Below are 19344 nucleotides of genomic sequence, written 5' to 3'. Positions count from 1 at the left end.
CCACAGCAAACAGTATCCTCAATGATGAAAAATTGAAAGCATTTCCCTTAATGTCAGGAAGAAGACAATGGTGCCCAACTCACCACTACTATTCAAGATAGTTTTGGAAGTTTTACTCACAGCAATCAGAGCAGAAAAAGAAATAAAAGGAATCCAGATTGGGAAAGAAGAAATAAAACTCTCACTGTTTGCAGATGACATGATCTTCTACATAGAAATCCCTAAAGACTCTACCAGAAAATTACTAGAGCTAATCAATGAATATAGTAAAGTTACAGGATATAAAACCAACGCACAGAAATCCTTGCATTTCTATAGACTATCAATGAGAAAACTGAAAGAGAAATTAAGGAAACAATTCCATTCACCATTGCGATGAAAAGAATAAAATACTTCAGAATATATCTACCTAAAGAAACAAAAGACCTATATATAGAAAACTATAAAACACTGATGAAAGAAATCAAAGATGACACAAATAGATTGAGAAATATACCATGTTCATGGACCAGAGGAATCAATATAGTGAAAATGAGTATACTACCCAAAGCAATCTATAGATTCAATGCAATCCCTATCAAGCTACAAACGGTATTTTTCACAGAGCTAGAACAAATAATTTCACAATTTGTATGAAGATACAATAAATCTCGAATAGCCAAAGCAATCTTGAGAAAGAAGAATGGAACTGGAGGAATCAACCTGCCTGACTTCAGACTATATTACAAGGCAGCAGTCATCAAGACAGTATTGTACTGGCACAAACACAGAAATACATATTAATGTAACAAAACAGAAAGTCCACAGATAAATCCACGCACCTATGGACACCTTATCTTTGACATAGGAGGCAAGAATATACAATGGAGAAAAGACAATCTCTTTAATAAGTGGTGCTTGGAAAACTGGTCAACCACTTGTAAAAGAATGAAACTAGAACACTTTCTAACACCATACACAAAAATAAACTCAAAACGGATTAAAGATCTAAACGTAACACCAGAAACTATAGAACTCCTAGAGGAAAACTTAGGCAAAACACTGTCTGACATAAATCATCACAGAGTCCTCTATGGCCCACCTCCCATAATTGAAATAAAAGCAAAAATAAACAAATGGGACCTAATTAAACTTAAAAGCTTTTGCACAATGAAGGAATCTATAAGCAAGGTGAAAAGACAGCCTTCAGAATAGGAGAAAATAATAACACATAAAGCAACTGACAAAGAATTAATCTCAAAAATATACAAGCAGCTCCTCCAGTGCAATTCCAAAAAAATAAGTGACACAATGAAAAAAATGGGCCAAAGAATTAAATAGACATTTCTCCAAAGAAGACATACAGATGGCTCACAGACACATGAAAAGATGTTCAACATCCCTCATTATCAGAGAAATGCAAATCAAAACCACAATGAGGTACCATCTTTCGCTGGTCAGAATGTCTGCTGTCAAAAAGTCTACAAACAATAAATGTTGGGAGTGTGTGGAGAAAAGGGAACCCTCTTACACTGTTGGTGGGAATGCAAACTAGTACAGCCACTATGGAGAACAATGTGGAGATTCCTTATAAAACTGGAAATAGAACTGCCATATGACCCAGGAATCCCATTGCTGGGCATACACGCCAAGGAAACCAGAATTGAAAGAGAGACGTGTACCCCAATGTTCACTGCAGCACTGTTTATAATAGCCAGGACATGGAAGCAACCTAGATGTCCATTGGCAGACGAATGAACAAGAAAGCTGTGGTACATTTACACATTGACTATTACTCAGCCAGTAAAAAGAATACATTTAATTCAGTTCTAATGAGCTGGATGAAACTGAGGCCTATTATACAGAGTGAAGTAAATCAGAAAGAAAAACACCAATACAGTATACTAATGCATATATATGGAATTCAGAAAGATGGTAACGATGGCCCTATATGCGAGACAGCAAAAGAGACACAGATGTATAGAAGAGTCTTTTGGACTCTGTGGGAGAAGGCGAGGGTGGGATCATTTGAGAGAATAGCACTGAAACGTGTATTGTCATATATGAAACAGATCATTAGTCCAGGTTCGATGCATGAGACAGGGTGCTCAGGGCTGGTGTACTGGGAATACCCTGAGGGAGGGGATGGGGAGGGAGGTGGGAATGGGGTTCAGGATGGAGAACACATGTACACCCATGGCTGATTCATGTCAATGTATGGCAAAAACCACTACAATATTGTAAAGTAATTAGACTTCGATTAAAATATATAAAATAAAATAAAACACGAGATCATTAAAAAAAAAGTATGTCTTCTCCAACACCATACTTCAAAGGTCTTTGGCACTCAACTATCTCTGTCACATCCATACATGACTACTGGAAAAGCCATAGCTTTGACTATAAGGACCTTTGTTAGCAAAGTAATGTCTCTGCTTTTCAATATGCTGTCAGGTTTATCATAGCTCTTCTTCCAAGGAGCAAGTGTCTTTTATTTTCATGGCTGCAGTCATCATCTGCAGTGATTTTGGAGCATAAGAAAATAAAGTCTCTCACTGTTTCTGATGTTTCCCCACCTATTTGCAATGAAGTGATGGAACCAGATGCCTGATCTTAGTTTTTTGAATGTTGAGGTTTACGCCAGATTTTTCACTCTCCACTTTCACCTTCATCAAGAGGCTCTTTAGTCCCTCTTCGCTCCCTGCCATTAGGATGATCTCATCTGCATATCTGAGATTACTGATATTTCTCTTGGCCATGTTGATTTCAGCTTGTGATTCAACCAGCACAGCATTTCACATGATGTACTCTGCATATATGTTAAATATGCAGGATGACAGCATACAGCCTTGACATACTCCTTTCCCAATTTGGAACCAGTCTGTTGTTCCATGTCCATATCTAACTGTCATTTCTTTACCTGTATGCAGGTTTCTCAGGAGGCAGGCAAGGAGGTCTGGTATTTCTGTCTCTTTAAAAATTTTCCAGTTTGTTGTGATCCAAACAGTCAAAGGCTTTAGTGTAGTCAATAAAACAGAAGTAGATGCTTTTCTTGAATTCTCTTGATTTTTCTATGATCCAATGGTTGTTGGCAATTTGATGTCTTGTTCCTCTGCCTTTTCTAAATCCATCTTGAACATCTGGAAGTTCTCAGTTCACATACTGCTGAAGCCTAGTTTGGAGAATTTTGAGCATTACTTTGCTAGCATGTGAAATGAGTGCAGTTCTGTGGTAGTTTGAACATTGCTTTGACATAGCCCTTCTTTTGGATTGGAAGGAAAAGTGACATTTTCCAGTCCTGTGGCCACTGCTGATTTTTTCAAATTTTCTGGCATGTTGAGTGCAGCACTTTCACAGCATTATTATTATTTTTCTTAATGATTTGAAATAGCTCAGCTGGAATTCCTTCACTTCTCTTAGCTTTGTTCCTAGTGATGCTCCCTAAGGCCCACTTGACTTTGCAGTCCAAGATGTCTGACTCTAGGTGAGTGATCACCCCATCATGGCTATCTGGGTCATTCTTTTTTGTATAGTCTTCTATGTATTCTTGCCACCTCTTAATATCTTCTGCTTAGAAGAACTTTAGTTCAGTTCAGTGGCTTAGTCATATCTGACTCCTTATGACCCCCCTGGACTGCAGTATGCCAAGCTTCCCTGTCCATCACCAAATCCCAGAGCTCACTCAAACTCTCCCATTGAGTTGGTGATGCCATCCAACCATCTCATCCTCTGTCGTCCCCTCTATAGAAAAACTTAGTACAATATAAATATTTCTATGTTACAAGTTTAAATTATGGCACAAAATTCCATTCCATTAGTAAACCATAATTTTATTGAATATGTATTTATTGAATAATCACCGTGTACCTTGATCCCATTGTTTTACATGCAGAACTTGTCCATTCATTTTGTCTTATATAATGCTGCTGCTGCTGCTGCTAAGTTGCTTCAGTCGTGTCCAACTCTGTGCGACCCCATAGATGGCAACCCACCAGGCTCCCCTCTCCCTGGGATTCTCCAGGCAAGAATACTGGAATGGGTTGCCATTGCCTTCTCCAAGTATATCAGCTTAGGATGTATTTATTTAACAAATGTTATTTGATCAAAGGAAATGTATACATTAACTGGCCTTGCTGTGCATATATTCCACATTTTTCTCCAGTTTTAAATATCACCAACAAGTGTATATGGTCACCCTCCCAGCACTAGTCACTGTTATTTTTTTAAACTCTGGCTGCATATGTTACACATAGTCATGATCTCTACAGTGCATAGCACATTATATTGTGCAGCAGTAATGAACACATGGGGTCGCTAAGAGTCAGACACGACTGAAGTGACTTAGCAGCAGCAGCAGCAATGAACACATAGTAAATACATACTGCATGAGAATGAAACTTCTTATACTTTAAAATAAGAATTGAGATGATAGGGAAGGAATTTTTTTTTAATACTCAGAAGAAAATGCTATATGAATCAAAGTATTTCAAAGAGTAATATCCAACCATGACAAACACACAGCAGTAAAGATGAATGAAGAAAGCTCATTAGCAAACAGCCATAAAGACACTACAAAAGTGAGATGAGAACAAATATTTTACGGTGTCTAAACTGCTTAGAAAAGTACCTGACATATATCATCATATGCTTTTTAATTGTTTGGGATGATTATAATGAATTTGATTGCCTGTTTTAAGTCATTTAATCTTCTCAAGAACATTTTGAGGTATTATTATTGTTGCCATTTTGTAGGAGGGGAAACTGATGCACAGAATCACTAAGTAACTTGCTCTATCCATGTCATAGATCCAAGGAGTTAAATCCAGAACCATGCTTTTAAATATCTTGCACTACTCTACCTCCTGTTAAAGTTGTTGATTAGATGAGTAAAAGACTCTCTAAAGTATCATGGTACATTAAAAAGTTAGTGCAGAAATCAAGAAAATTTGAGATGAAAAAGATATAGTTTAGGCAGTTTACACCTGATAACATCATTATAAGCAAAGTGTGATAACAGGTCTCTAAACGAGCTAGGTAGAGGATATGTCTGTGCATGCTAAGTCTCTTCAATCCAGTCGACTCTTTGTGACCCTCTGGACTGTAGCCCCCCAGGCTCTCTGTTCATGGAATTCTCCAGGCAAGAATACGGGAGTGGATTGCCACACCTTTCTGCAAGGGATCTTCTCCACCCGGGAATCTAACCTGTGTCTCCTGCAGCTCCTTCACTGTAGGTGGATCCTTTACTACTAAGCTTTGCGAGGGGGAGCCCCAGGTAGAGGAGTAGACAGAAGATTTGAGGTTAGAAAAGAGGAAATAATTACTGGGCAGCCATTGTAGGGAATGAATCATAGATTCAATTCACTCATTCATTCAACAAATATTTATTGAGACCAAGATTGAAGGCAAAAGGAGAAGGGGGAGGCAGAAGATGAGATAGTTAGATAGCATCACCGACTCAATTGACATGAATTTGAGCAAACTCTGGGAGATAGCAAAAGACAGGGAAGCCTGGCATGCTGCAGTCCATGGTGTCACAAAGAATTGTACATGACTGGACACATATGCTAGACTTTAAGTGCTAGGGATATAAAGATAAAGCATACACACCCATACACACCACACATGGTGTATCAATGATAGAAAGTCCTAAAACAGAAAAATAGAGCAAAGTAAAAGGTTTAGAAGTACTGGTGGTGATGGGGAAAGAATTCTATTTTATACAGACAGGTCATAGATTGTCTCTCTCATAAGATAGTGTGTGAACTTGACAGAAGTGAAGGCATGAATCATGTAGATATTGGGAAATATATTACATTCCAAACAAAGAACATCAAGCACAAAATCTCCAGTGTAGGGGGTTTCACTTGATGTTTACATAAAAGGGAAATTAGACCAATGTGACCAATTGAGTAACAGGAGACAGGAGGAGAGGAACTCATTAGAAGTAGTCCTAAGAGTTCTATGGGTCATTGACAGTTCTGTAGGCTATGCTAGAAGCATTTATCTCTCAGTGAAATTGCAGGTCATTTCAGGGTTTTGAGCAGAGGATTGACATGCTCTTCAGTTCAGTTCAGTTCAGTTCTGTCACTCAGTCGTGTCCAACTCTTTGCAACCCCATGAATCGCAGCACACCAGGCCTCCCTGTCCATCACCAACTCCCGGAGTTCACTCAGACTCACATCCATTGAGTCAGTGATGCCATCCATCCATCTCATCCTCTGTCGTCCCCTTCTCCTCCTGCCCTCAATCCCTCCCAGCATCAGAGTCTTTTCCAATGAGTCAATCTTCGCATGAGGTGGCCAAAGTACTAGAGTTTCAGCTTTAGCATCATTGCTCTTACCTATGATTTAAAATTTGTCTGTTTGCTATGTAGAGGAGAGACATGGTGGGAGGGGCAAGGGTGGAATAAGCAGCTACTCCAATAATTTGGCAACAGAATATTGAAGTTTGGACTAGGATAATGGCAGTAGAGATGAAGAGAAGTGAATGGAATTAAAATACAGATGGAGCCAGGTGGACTAGTACTGGCAGGTTAAATTGATGGAGAGGTGAAAAATAAGTCAAGGATGATGATTTAATTTTTGGTTTTAGTAAATAAGTAGATAGTGGCATCATTTACATAGATAGGAATCAGTGGTGGGGGAGCAGACAGGAGTAGAATTTGAGAGTTTGGTTTTCCACATTGTGTAGTAATTGGGAGAATAAGCCTTGAAAGATCACGCCAACACAACCACAGAAATTACCCTCAGAGAGGCACAAGATATTAAAGGATTTATCATATTCAGGACTCCCAGAGAGAAAGGCATGACATTCCTGGAGGGCCATGCAAAAGCCCCAAAAGTTTGGTCATGGCAGGCAAGAGGAGAGTGAAATAAGGAACTATGGGCAAGTACCTTTATTGAGGGTCATGGGTGTGGGAACTGTGGCACGTGGGTAATGAATGTAACTGGGTCAATGTGGAAAGGAAGAAAGGTGTGAAACAGGGAAGTCATCATGAGGCTTGCTTCCTGAACATATGTTGGGATGGGTCTCAGAAGTGGGCCATAAATAGATAAGGGTTCAAAACAAGTGCCAGAACTCAGGGAGTCATTGAGACAAGATAATAGCTTTACATGAGACACATACTAGCTTTAAAATAACTATTAGATCTCCATGTGGTAGAGTAATTGATTAGGCAGTTGGAAATATGAGTCTGGATCTCAGGACTAAGGATGAAACTATCAACTTAAGAGTAATCAGTGTGGTACTTACAGTAAAGAACCTGTCTGCCAATGCAGGAGACGAGATATAGGTTCAATCCCTGGATTGCGAAGATCCCAAGAAGAGAGCATGGCAACCCACTCCAGCATTCTTGCCTGGGGAATCCCACTGACAGCGGAGCCTGGTGGGCTATAGTCCAGAGGGTCGCACAGAGTAGGACACAACTGAAGCAACTTAACACGCAGGCAGCACACCAATGTATAGATGATATTTAGAAGCAGAGTCTGAGATTATTATGGAAGTGAGTGCCGATATAGATAGAACGAGGTCTGAGAACTTCTGTACTGAGTTCTGGGAAATCCAATGTTTAGAGTAAGGCTGGGGTTAGAGTGAAGCAAGTGAATCATTTACTCTGGGCACCAAATTCAAGAGGGCACTAAAAAACTCAGCAATGAAGGAAAACACTGTTTTACTACGGTGTTTTTTAAAAACCAAAATTAATGCAAAAATCCTTGATAAACAAAATACGAAAGTTTTCATTAAAAATAGGGTCAGCATTACTGATTTTCCCCTTTGAGGCTCCAATATAGTTCAGCAGGGTTCTCTTCATAGTATGAAGAGGAATGGGTAAAGCAGACTTTATGCTTGTCTTCAGTTAAACTCAGTTAAACTGTAGTGGGAGGACATGTATTTACCATGTATTTACCATTTGGATCTGGTAAAATCCATTACACCTGAAACATAACAATATTTAACTTCATAATCTTGAGGTTCTAATAAGGAGATGTGAAGACTGATAAATTTTATTATATAAATATTTAAAACTATTACATAGAAAAGGAAACAAAAAGGACAAATGAAAAACTAGAGGGGAAATACATTTGCAGCAAAAACAAGGACAATTTTCTTACTTTGAAAAGAGTTCTTACATCAGTAAAAGGAAAAGAAAAACATTTTTTAAAAAGATGGACAAAGGATCAGTTTGCTTAATAGAGAAAGATAAGGAAGAAACTTTAGAATGTGTTCAGACCCTCCCATAGTTTAAGAAATACATATCCACACAATAAGATAATGTTTTAAACTCCAGGAAAGGCAAAAACTAAAATAAATGATAACCCAGTATTAGTGAGAGTTGCAGAAATAAAGTTCTGTCAAATATAATTGATGAAAAACCTCAAATTAGTTGAATTACTCACAGAGCAGTTTAGCTATATCTATCAAAATAGTAAATTCACATACTATTTGATGCATAAATTCCACCGCTATGAATTTATATTTCATATTTATTATCTAAAATATGCAAAGATATATGGGCATTAATATTCTTTGCAATAATAATTCTTTGCAATAATTTTTATAATTAAAACTTTGAAACTCTCAAAGTGTATGTATATGTCTGTGTGTCTGTAGCATACACACCTAAAGTGTACACACACATTCTCGGAGTATCTATAAACAGTGTACAGTACAGGAATTTACTGTATATACACACATGTATGTAGTGTTTATACAAACATACATATAAATACATAGATGATAATGAATAATACATAACCATCAAAAAGGATGAATTAAATCTATATGTACAGATGAGAAAAGATACTAGATGAAGTAAAGTTTTATTTTCACAGTCTATAGGGTATAATATTCTTCCCATAAATAAAAAGGAATCACATTATATACATTCAAACTGGATATTGTATGTTGATTTATGAATGCACACAAAATTTTAAGAATATTAACCTTTGAAAATCAGGACTAGGGAGAGGCTTTTATCTTTCATTATATCTGTCTGTACTATTTGGAGTTTGGTTCAATTAGTATATACTATATTTTGTAAATGTCACAGATGGTAGAATTACGGAATTTTTTGTTTGTTTGTAAGATATAAAATTAAATCTAATTCAAGTTTAAAAATGTTTATAGGTGACAAATTACTTGGGATAGAGATGGAGTGTCATACCTATGTTAAAAGGAGCTATGGTATATGCGTGTCTTACAACCTCTTAAAAAAACACGAATTTATAAAATTGCTATAAAATGCCTTGTTTTGCAACAAATTTGTAGTTTTATTCAAATAATCATGGTAAATTACATTACATGGTTTTATTTTCAATTATTGCATTTATGGGCATCATCAAATCATTGATATAAAAGATTTTGTCATCTTAGGGACACATTGATTGCATAAAACAAGGCAACTAATAGGGCATTTCTTCTCCTGAGATAGAGCTGTAAAACATTTTAAGTAAATAGCATAATTTTGTCACAGCATTTGCACTCTGAGGCATATAATATTTTTATCAAATTTTCTTTAGTATGATTTTAAAGCACTTTCAACATTTATGTATAATTTTCCTAATGTCCTGGAATGCCAGAATTTTTCTTGTGACTATATTTATTCTGGAAATAAATTGTAGGATGATTATACTTATAGAAATTGTAGAATTATTTGATTTATAAATTGTATAAATTTATAGAAATTTAATTTTATTGAATATGAACTAAAGTGTTATAATGTGTGACATCAAATACCAGGATCCCAGTTAGTATCTGTGTGACCTTGGGTAAGTGATTGAGATTCTTTTGCTTCAATTTTCTTAGTTGTAAAATAAGGATAATAACAGTCCATGACTCATTGACTTGTGAGAATTAAATGGCTTTGTCTACATAAAGTGCTTGGGATAGTATGTGATATAAAGTAAGCACTAAATATTCTAGTTATTGTTGTATTTGCAAGGGCATGATATGCCCATGGGAATGAGTACAGGACTGGAGAAAACTCCTGAAAGCCCCTCGGGCAGCAAGGGGATCAAATCATTAGTATTTCCTTTAAGATACTAAATCTTAAAGGAAATCAACCCTGACGCTGAACCTCCATTATTTTGGTCACCTGATGTGAACAGCCGACTGATTGGAAAATTCCCTGATGCTGGGAAGGATTGAGGGCAGAAGGAGAAGAGGGCATCAGAGGATCAGATGGCTGGATGGCATCACTGATGCAGTGGACATGAACTTGGCAAACTACAAGAGATGCTGAGGGACAAGTAGGCCTGGAATGCTGCAGTCCATGGGATCACAAAGAGTTGGACACAACTGAGTGACTACGCACAGCACAGCACAGGGTGCTAAATTATGGGTGCAACATTTCAGTTCAGTTCAGTTCAGTCGCTCAGTCGTGCAACAGTGTGCTGTCCTAAATTAAGAGTCAAGAGGAGAAGGGTTTAATTTATCCTATGACTGTGCCCAAAGTTGTGCAGATTTGTACAAATCACATGCTCTCACTGAGCATGTTTCCTCATCTTTAAAATGAAAGGCATGTGTTAGAGAGCCTGTAGTGTGCCTTCAGGCTTTAAAATTATCCTAACTCTTAAGTAGTTGTTGACCAAATAATTGATGCATGAAAATTGTTGATAGGAATAGGCCTGTTTAAAATATTTAATTCTTACTGAACATTGGGGTGTATTTACCCATGTTGTTTGGAGAGAGGGATGTGATAGATCAGTGCTTGGAAAATTAATTTTATAGTACTATAGTAACTTGGATGTTAAATCTATCAAAAGAAAGATCAAATAATCAAGAGGTGTGAAACTTCAATTCAGGTGTACATTCTCATTACTTTTAATGAAACCTTCATTTCAATCTTTCCTCCTCTGCTTTCCACATTCGTAGATAAGCTTAGCATCTTTTCTTAACAAAGACTTTCCAAAGTAAGGAAGCACACCAAAGGGGCAGTTCATTCTTGTTACACTGTATCCAATCTGTGCAGAAAGTTATTTGAAAACTACGTCTATCTCCCCTGTATATGTAAAATATCAGTTTAAGGAATTAACGTGGTAAAAAAAAAAAATATCCCACATTCTTAGGCAAACTGATTTAACAAGGGTCCTGCAGCTGCATTTTACTGGGTCAAACTCTCCCCTATGAAGATTATCAAGGATCTTGGTAGCAAATTAAACCAGCAAGGAGATATTAATAATGCCCTTGAGATTGAAAGAGAAAGTGAAGAATCAACATTAATGAAATCTCCACTGCTAGAAAATCAGCTTTCCAAAGCTTCCCATGCCCTAAACTATTTGAAGTGAAGTGAAGTCAAGTCACTCAGTCATGTCCAACTCTTTGCAACCCCATGGACTGTAGCCTACCAGGCTCCATCCATGGGATTTTCCAGGCAAGAATACTGGTGGGTTGCCATTACCTTCTCCAGGGGATCTTCCAGACCCAGGGATCGAATCCGGGTCTCCCACATTGCAGGCAGATGCTTTACCGTCTGAGCCACCAGGGAAGCAATTTGAAGTTTTGTTCAAAATCAAATATTTTCTTTCCAGTTCATTTGGATTTTCTTATACTTTGAGAAAATATGCAAGTTATTCTAGCAGAGACAGTCGTATGACCCTTTATCCACTATGTGGATTCCATATTCCCAATCTTCCATTAGGTATTGACAGGAGTTTAGCCTTAGTTATAAGTGGTAATGAATAAAATCACTACTATTAACTGTTACACATTAGACAACCCCTACTTACTTTCCACAGATGAGTAGAGGTAGGTTTTGAGCTTCCTGGCTTTCTAAATGTTCATTCTCTCTCTCCAACACTTATTTGGCTATACTTCCTAACTTCCTTGACTCATCTTCTAAATCTCATACTGAGTAAAAATGTAAGCAAGAAATTCTTTCCCCTCAGGGCTTATCCAAGAGTACTGTTGCTATTGAGTGGTACCTGAAGCAGAGTATAAGTTTTGGCAGACAAATTATAAAATGCCCTTTCTATGATCCCTACCTCTGTGTAATCCCTTTTCCTTGAATGAGGTTGGGATTTACTTCCAAGACATTGAATATGGCAAAGGTGGTGGATGTCACTCCCATGAATAAGTCATATTATTCAAGATTCTGTCTTGCGGTCAGACTTGCTCTCTCTTACTCACTAACTTTGAAGAACCAAGCGTCAGTGAAGTAAGTGACCATGTTGGAAATGCCCTTGTGGCAAAGAACAGTAGGTAGTTTCCAGGGGAAGAAAGCCTCCAGTGAGAAACTGAAACCTTCTGTTCTGAAGCAGCAAGAATATGAATTCTGTCAGCAAACGGAGTGAGTTTGGAAGCAATCTTTCACTACTGAGACTGCAGACCAGTTGACACCTGTATTGCTGCCTAGTGATACTCTGAAGCAGAGAACCCAGCTGAAGCTATGGCCAGAATTCTGACCTACAAATGCTGGGAGATAATAAATGCATATTGTTTCAAGCCACTAAGTGTGGTGATTTGGTCTCAGCAACTGAAAACTAATAACCAAAGTTTTTGGAAAGATATTAAAATACACGAGTAGTTTATGACTCCATTATATAATATTGTGGTAGCACCAGCAACTCCTTCTAACTAAATGACTTTTTTGAACACTCTGAGACTGATCAACCCCTGCCTGGGCTAGCACACTAGGGAGCCTTCCACTCAAAGATAAGTTCATTAGTAAAATAATCAGTGCTTCATGGAGGATTGGGTGGAGGAGTATAAAGAAATAGGCAGCACTTTGATTCTTTGGTGATTTTATTATGCTTCCAGCCACTCCATATCGCTCTGCTTCTGCTTCTATCATCGTCTCCAACTCTGCCCTTTAATTTAAATGATTCCCAAAATAGGAAGGTATTGAAATGGATATAGCCAGAGTTTGAAGTCAATGAAAGAGATAAAATAACATAACTTTTTCTGCTTCTAGCCATTTAACTGACTCAACATGAAACAACTTTTGCAGTTTCACAAGCGAGATATCTGATCTTTCTAAGGGGGCATTTTTTTGTTTTGTTTATTTCCCAGATAGTACAGCATGTACTCAAAAAAAAAAAAAGAAAAGAAAATGATGAGTCTCTGATTCAGCACAAATTAATAGGAAAAACTGAATGAGTGAAAGTGTTTTAGAACCTGAAGCTTATTGTTTCACCAATCATGTGACTAAAGGCAGTTATAAAAATGGTGAACTAACAAGAGTCCCAGAAAAAGTGAAAGCTGAGATGGAATTACAGTTCTTTATAAGGGACTTAACCAGCTTTTAAAATACAGGAAAAAGTAACAAAATCCTTTTGGTGGCATTATATTACGTAACATAAGGTTTATGTAAATCTGCTCTCTTGAGACTTTTTCAGTATTTTGTGGGATCAATTAACAAAGTTTTCAAGTACCTCTGTGAGAGGACTCTAAGAGAGAACTTCTGAGAATTAGGCCAGTCAAATACAAAGGAGTAACTTGGAAGATTAAATTAAATTGAATAGAAAAATCCCAATTGGGACCTCAAAATACCAATTCTGTCTTTATTTCAAGCCCTCAAAAATCAATCTCATTCCCTCACAAAAAAAAAAAAAAAAAAAGATTTACCTGACTTTTATTTGAAAATTTTACAAACACATATGCATCTTTTATAAAAAAAAAAATCCATGAGACTGTAATTTTTCAAATACATGAATTGGAGCTTCAGATATGCCTGTGTAGTATTCCATTTCTTACCTCCATTCCCTCTAAAGCACCAGATATACGAAGGGAATAACCAAATGCGCACTGAATAGAAAATAGAATAAATAATCTAGCTAGATTAGGTTGCACAGTGGTAAAGAATCTGCCTGCCAATGCAGGAGACTTGCTCTCAAGAGATGTGGGTTCAATCCCTGGAAAAGATCCCCTGGAGTAGGAAATGGCAACCCACTCCAGTATTCCTGCCTGAAAAACTCAATGGGCAGAAGGGTCTGGTGGGCTGCAATTCATGGGGTTACGAAGAATTGGACATAACTGAGCACACATACACACAACACACACATGTTTCCTAAACTATACTTCTTGGATACCAATGTCTGTGATATACTAAGATGTATAATTTGAAATAAAATTTCCTAGTAAAACAATGCAGTCATTTTGGGGAAAAAATGGCATTTCCTCAAAAACTTAAACATAGAATTACCACATGAGCCAGAAATTCTACTTTTAGGTATATACTAAAGATAAATTAAAACATATGTTCACACAAATATTTGTACTGCTGCTGCTATGAAGTCACTTCAGTCATGTCCGACTCTGTGTGACCCCATAGACGGCAGCCCATCAGGCTCCCCCATCCCTGGGATTCTCCAGGCAAGAACACTGGAGTGGGCTGCCATTTCCTTCTCCAATGCATGAAAGAGAAAAGTGAAAGTGAAGTCGCTCAGTCATGTCTGACTCTTAGCGACCCCATGGACTGCAGCATGCCATGAATGTTTATATTGGCATTATTCAAAGTAGGCAAAATATAAAAATAATACTTATATCCATCTACTGATAAATGGATAAACAAAATCTGGTATGTCCATGAAATAGAATATTATTTGGTAATAACAAAAAATGAGATAGTGATACATTCCACAATATGGATGTGCCTTGAAACATTATCCCAAGTAAAAGAAACCAGACACAAAAGACCACATATTGAATGACTTCATTTATATGAAATGCATAGAATGGGCAGATTTATAGAGAAAGGAAGTAGATTAGTGATTACCTAAAGTTGGGTAATTGAGAGAATATAAAGTAACGGCTAATGAGTAGGATGTTTTCTACTTTGATGATGGATAGGTCTAGAATTAGTGGTGAGGATTTCACAACTTTATGAATATATTAAAAAAACACTGGATTGTACACTTTAAATAAATGAATTTTACAACCTGTAGCTATCAATAAAACTGTTATTAAAACTTAAACTTTTTATATATGAAAGAAAAATCTTTGCTTTTATTTAACTGCTAATAGTAGTAATAAGTAGACAATAATATGATCTTGAGGGACAATAGGGCATAACAGAATTGTAGGATGTCTTATGAATATAAAAACAGGAAGCTTGAAAGTCATGCTGATTATCTAGACTTGCCTAATAATTTCAACATATTAATAATTTTTAAATTCTTAATAAAATACTTTTAAATTGATGTGTTTTTATTGTTATTTAGTCCCTAAGTATTGTCCCACTCTTTGTGACCCCATGGACTGCAGCATGCCAGGCTCCACACTGTTCTTCACTATTTTCCAGAGTTTACTCAAACTTATGTCCATTGAGTCACTGATACCATCCAACCATATTGTTTTCTGTAACCCTCTGCTCCTCCCGTCCTCAATCTTTCCTAGCATTGCAATCTTTTTTTAATGAGTCAACTTTTCATGTAAGGTGGACAAAGTATTGAAGCTTTGACTTCAGCATCAATCCTTCCAATGAATATTCAAGGTCGATTCTTAAGGATTCAATGGTTTGATCTCTTTGCAGTCCAAGGGACTCTCAAGAGTTTTCTCCAGCACCACAATTTGAAAGCATTGATTCTTTGATGGTCAGCCTTATTTATGGTCCAACTATCACATCTGTACATGACTACTGGAAAAACTATAGCTTTGACTATATGGACCTCTGTCAGCAAAGTAATGTCCCTGCTTTTTAATACGCTGCCTGCTTTTTAATACACTGTCTAGGTTTGTCATAGCTTTTCTTCCAAGGAGCAAGCACCTTTAATTTTGTGGCTGCAGTCATAGTCCAGTGATTTTTGACCTCAAGAAAGTAAAATCTTTCACTGTTTCCAAATTTTTTCCCATCTATTTTCCATGAAGTTATTGGACTAGATGCCATGACCTTAGTTTTTTGAATGTTGAGCCAGCTTTTTCACTCTCTCATCTCACCCTCATCAAGAGGCTCTTTAGTTTTTCTTAGTTTTCTGCCATTAGAGTAGTATCATCTGCATAGCTGAGGTTGTTGATATCTCTTTCTACAATCTTGATTCCAGCTTGTGATTCATCCAGCCTAGTATTCATATGGTGTATTCTGCATATAATCTAAATAAGCAAGGTGACAGTATACAGCCTTGATGTACTCCTTTCCCAATTTGGAACCAATCCATTGTTCCATGTCCAGTTCTAACTTTTGCTTCTTGACCTGAATACAGGTTTCTCAGGAGGCAGGTAAAGAGGTCTGGTATTCCCAACTCTTTAAGAATTTCCCACAGTTTGTTGTAATCCACAAAAAGTCTTTAGCATACACAATAATGCAGAAGCAGATTTATTTATTTTGGAATTTCTTTGCTTTTTCTACTATGTTGGCAATTTGATCTCTGATTCCTCTGCCTTTTCTAAATCCAGCTTGTATATCTGAAAGCTCTTGGATCACATCCTGCAGAAGACTAGCTTGAAGGATTTTGAGCATTACCTTGCTAGCATGTGAACTGCGAGCAATTTGCAGTAGTTTGAACATTCTTTAGCATTGTACTCCTTTGAGATTGGAATGAAAACTGACCTTTCCAAGTCCTGTGGCCTTTGTTGAGTTTTTCAAATTTGCTGTCATTTAATTTCAATAACATCATCTTTTAGGATTTTAAATAGCTCAGTTGGAATTCCATCACATCCATTAGCTTTGTTCATAGTAATGTTTCTTAAGGCCACTTGACTTCACACTCTAGAATGTCTGACTCTAGGTGAGTGACCATAACATCACAGTTATCTGTGTCATTAAGGCTGTTTTCATTTAGTTTTTCTGTGTATTCTTGCTACCTCATTTTAATGTATTTTGCTGTTTATTGTGGCCATCTTTGCATGAACTGTTCCCTTGGTATCTCCAATCTTCTTGAAAACATCTCTAGTTTTTCCCATTCTATTGTTTTCCTCTATTTCTTTGCATTGTTCACTTAAGGCTTTCTTATCTCTCTTGCTATTCTTTGGAACCCTACATTCAGTTGGGTATATCTTTCCCTTTCTCCCTTGCTTTTCACTTCTTTTCTTTTCTCAGCTATTTGTAAAGCTTTTCAGACAACTGCTTTGCCTTCTTGCATTTCTTTTTCTTGGGGATAGTTTTGATCACCACCTCCTGTACAATGTTGTGAAACTCCTTCCATAGTTCTTCAGACACTCTGCCTACCAGATCTAATCCCTTGAATCTATTCATCACCTCCACTATATAATCATAAGGGATTTGATTTAGGTCATACCTGAATGGCCTAGTGATTTTCCCTACTTTCTTCAATTTAAGCCTGAATTTTGCAATAAGAAGCTGATGATGTGAGCCACAGTCAGCCCAGGACTTGTTTTGGCTAACTGTATAGAGGTTTTCCATCTTCAGCTGCAAAGAATATATCAATCTGATTTCAGCATTAACCATCTGGTGATAGTCATGTGTAGAGCCGTCTATCGGGTTGTGGGAAGAAGGTGTTTGCTATGACCAGATGTTCTCTTAGTAAAACTGTGTTAGTCTTTGCTCTGCTTCATTTTGTACTCCAAGGCCAAACGTGTCTGTTACTCCAGGTATCTCTTGACTTCTTACTTTTCATTTCAATCCCCTATGATGAAAATGACATTTTGTTTTGGTGCTTAGTGCTAGAAGGTCTTGTAAGTCTTCATAGAACCATTCAATTTCAGCTTTTTTGCATTAATGGCTGTGGCATAGACTTGGATTACTGTGGTGTTGAATGATTTGTCTTGGAAATTAACTTACTTGATCATTCTGTCATTGTTGAAATTGCACCCAAGTACTGCATTTTGGGCTCTTTGTTGACTAGGAGGGCTACTCTATTTCTTCTAAGGGATTCTTGCCCATATTAATAGATATAATGGTCATCTGAATTAAATTTGCCCATTGCTGTCCATTTTAGTTCACTGATTCCTAAAATATCAATGTTCACTCTTGCCATCTCCTGCTCAGTCATGTCCAATTTACCTTGGTCCATGGATCTCCTGTTCAATCATGTCCAATTTACCTTGATCCATGGACCTAACATTCCAGGTTCCTATGCAATATTGTTCTTTACAGCATCAGACTTTACTTCCACCACCAGGCACATCCACAGCTGATTTTCATTTCTGACTTAGCATAGCCTCTTCATTCTTTCTGGAGTTTCTTTCTCTGTTCTTCTCCAGTAGCATATTGGACACCTACTGACCTGGGGTGCTCATCTTCTGGTGTCATATCTTTTTCCCTTTTCATACTGTTCATGAGGTTCTCAAGGCAAGAACACTGAAGTGGTTTGCCATTCCCTTCTCCAGTGGACCACATTTTGTCAGAACTCTCCACCATGACTCATCTGTCTTGGGTGGCCCTGCATGGCATGGCTCATATCTTCAATTGAGTTACACAAGTCTGTGATTCATAGGATCATTTTGGTTAGCTTTCTATGATGTGTTATTCAGTTTTAAAAAAGCATAAATGTCCAATTTTGGTCTTTTCTTTCAATGTATCTATAAGAAGTATATTTACTGTCTACTTCTTTTTTGTTTGTTTGTTTCATCTGTTTTTTTTTTTAATTTTATTTTTAAACTTTACAATATTGTATTAGTTTTGCCAAATATCGAAATGAATCCGCCACAGGTATACCCGTTTTCCCCATCCTGAACCCTCCTCCCTCCTCCTTCCCCTACCCTTCCTCTGGGTCGTCCCAGCGCACCAGCCCCAAGCATCCAGTACCGTGCATCGAACCTGGACTGGCAACTCGTTTCATACATGATATTATACATGTTTCAATGCTATTCTCCCAAATCTCCCCACCCTCTCCCTCTCCCACAGAGTGCATAAGACTGATCTATACATCGGTGTCTCTTTTGCAGTCTCGTACACAGGGTTATTGTTACCATCTTTCTAAATTCCATATATACGCGTTAGTATACTGTATTGGTGTTTTTCTTTCTGGCTTACTTCACTCTGTATAATAGGTTCCAGTTTCATCCATCTCATTAGAACTGATTCATATATACTCTTTTTAATGGCTGAGTAATACTCCATTGTGTATATGTACCACAGCTTTCTTATCCATTCATCTGCTGATGGGCATCTAGGTTGCTTCCATGTCCTGGCTATTATAAACAGTGCTGCAATGAACATTGGGGTACACGTGTCTCTTTCCCTTCTGGTTTCCTCAGTGTGTATGCCCAGCAGTGGGATTGCTGGATCATAAGGCAGTTCTATTTCCAGTTTTTTAAGGAATCTCCACACTGTTCTCCATAGTGGCTGTACTAGTTTGCATTCCCACCAACAGTGTAAGAGGGTTCCCTTTTCTCCACATCCTGTCAAGCATTTATTGCTTGTAGACTTTTGGATTGCAGCCATTCTGACTGGCGTGAAATGGTACCTTGTGCTCTATATTCCATAAGCTTCTGCTGTTGTTCCATGAATTTATAGAAAAATTATTTTAT

This window comes from Bos mutus, chromosome X, assembly GCF_027580195.1.
Source record: "Bos mutus isolate GX-2022 chromosome X, NWIPB_WYAK_1.1, whole genome shotgun sequence".
In the NCBI taxonomy this organism is placed as follows: domain Eukaryota; kingdom Metazoa; phylum Chordata; class Mammalia; order Artiodactyla; family Bovidae; genus Bos; species Bos mutus.
Note: the sequence above shows the minus strand (reverse complement) of the source record.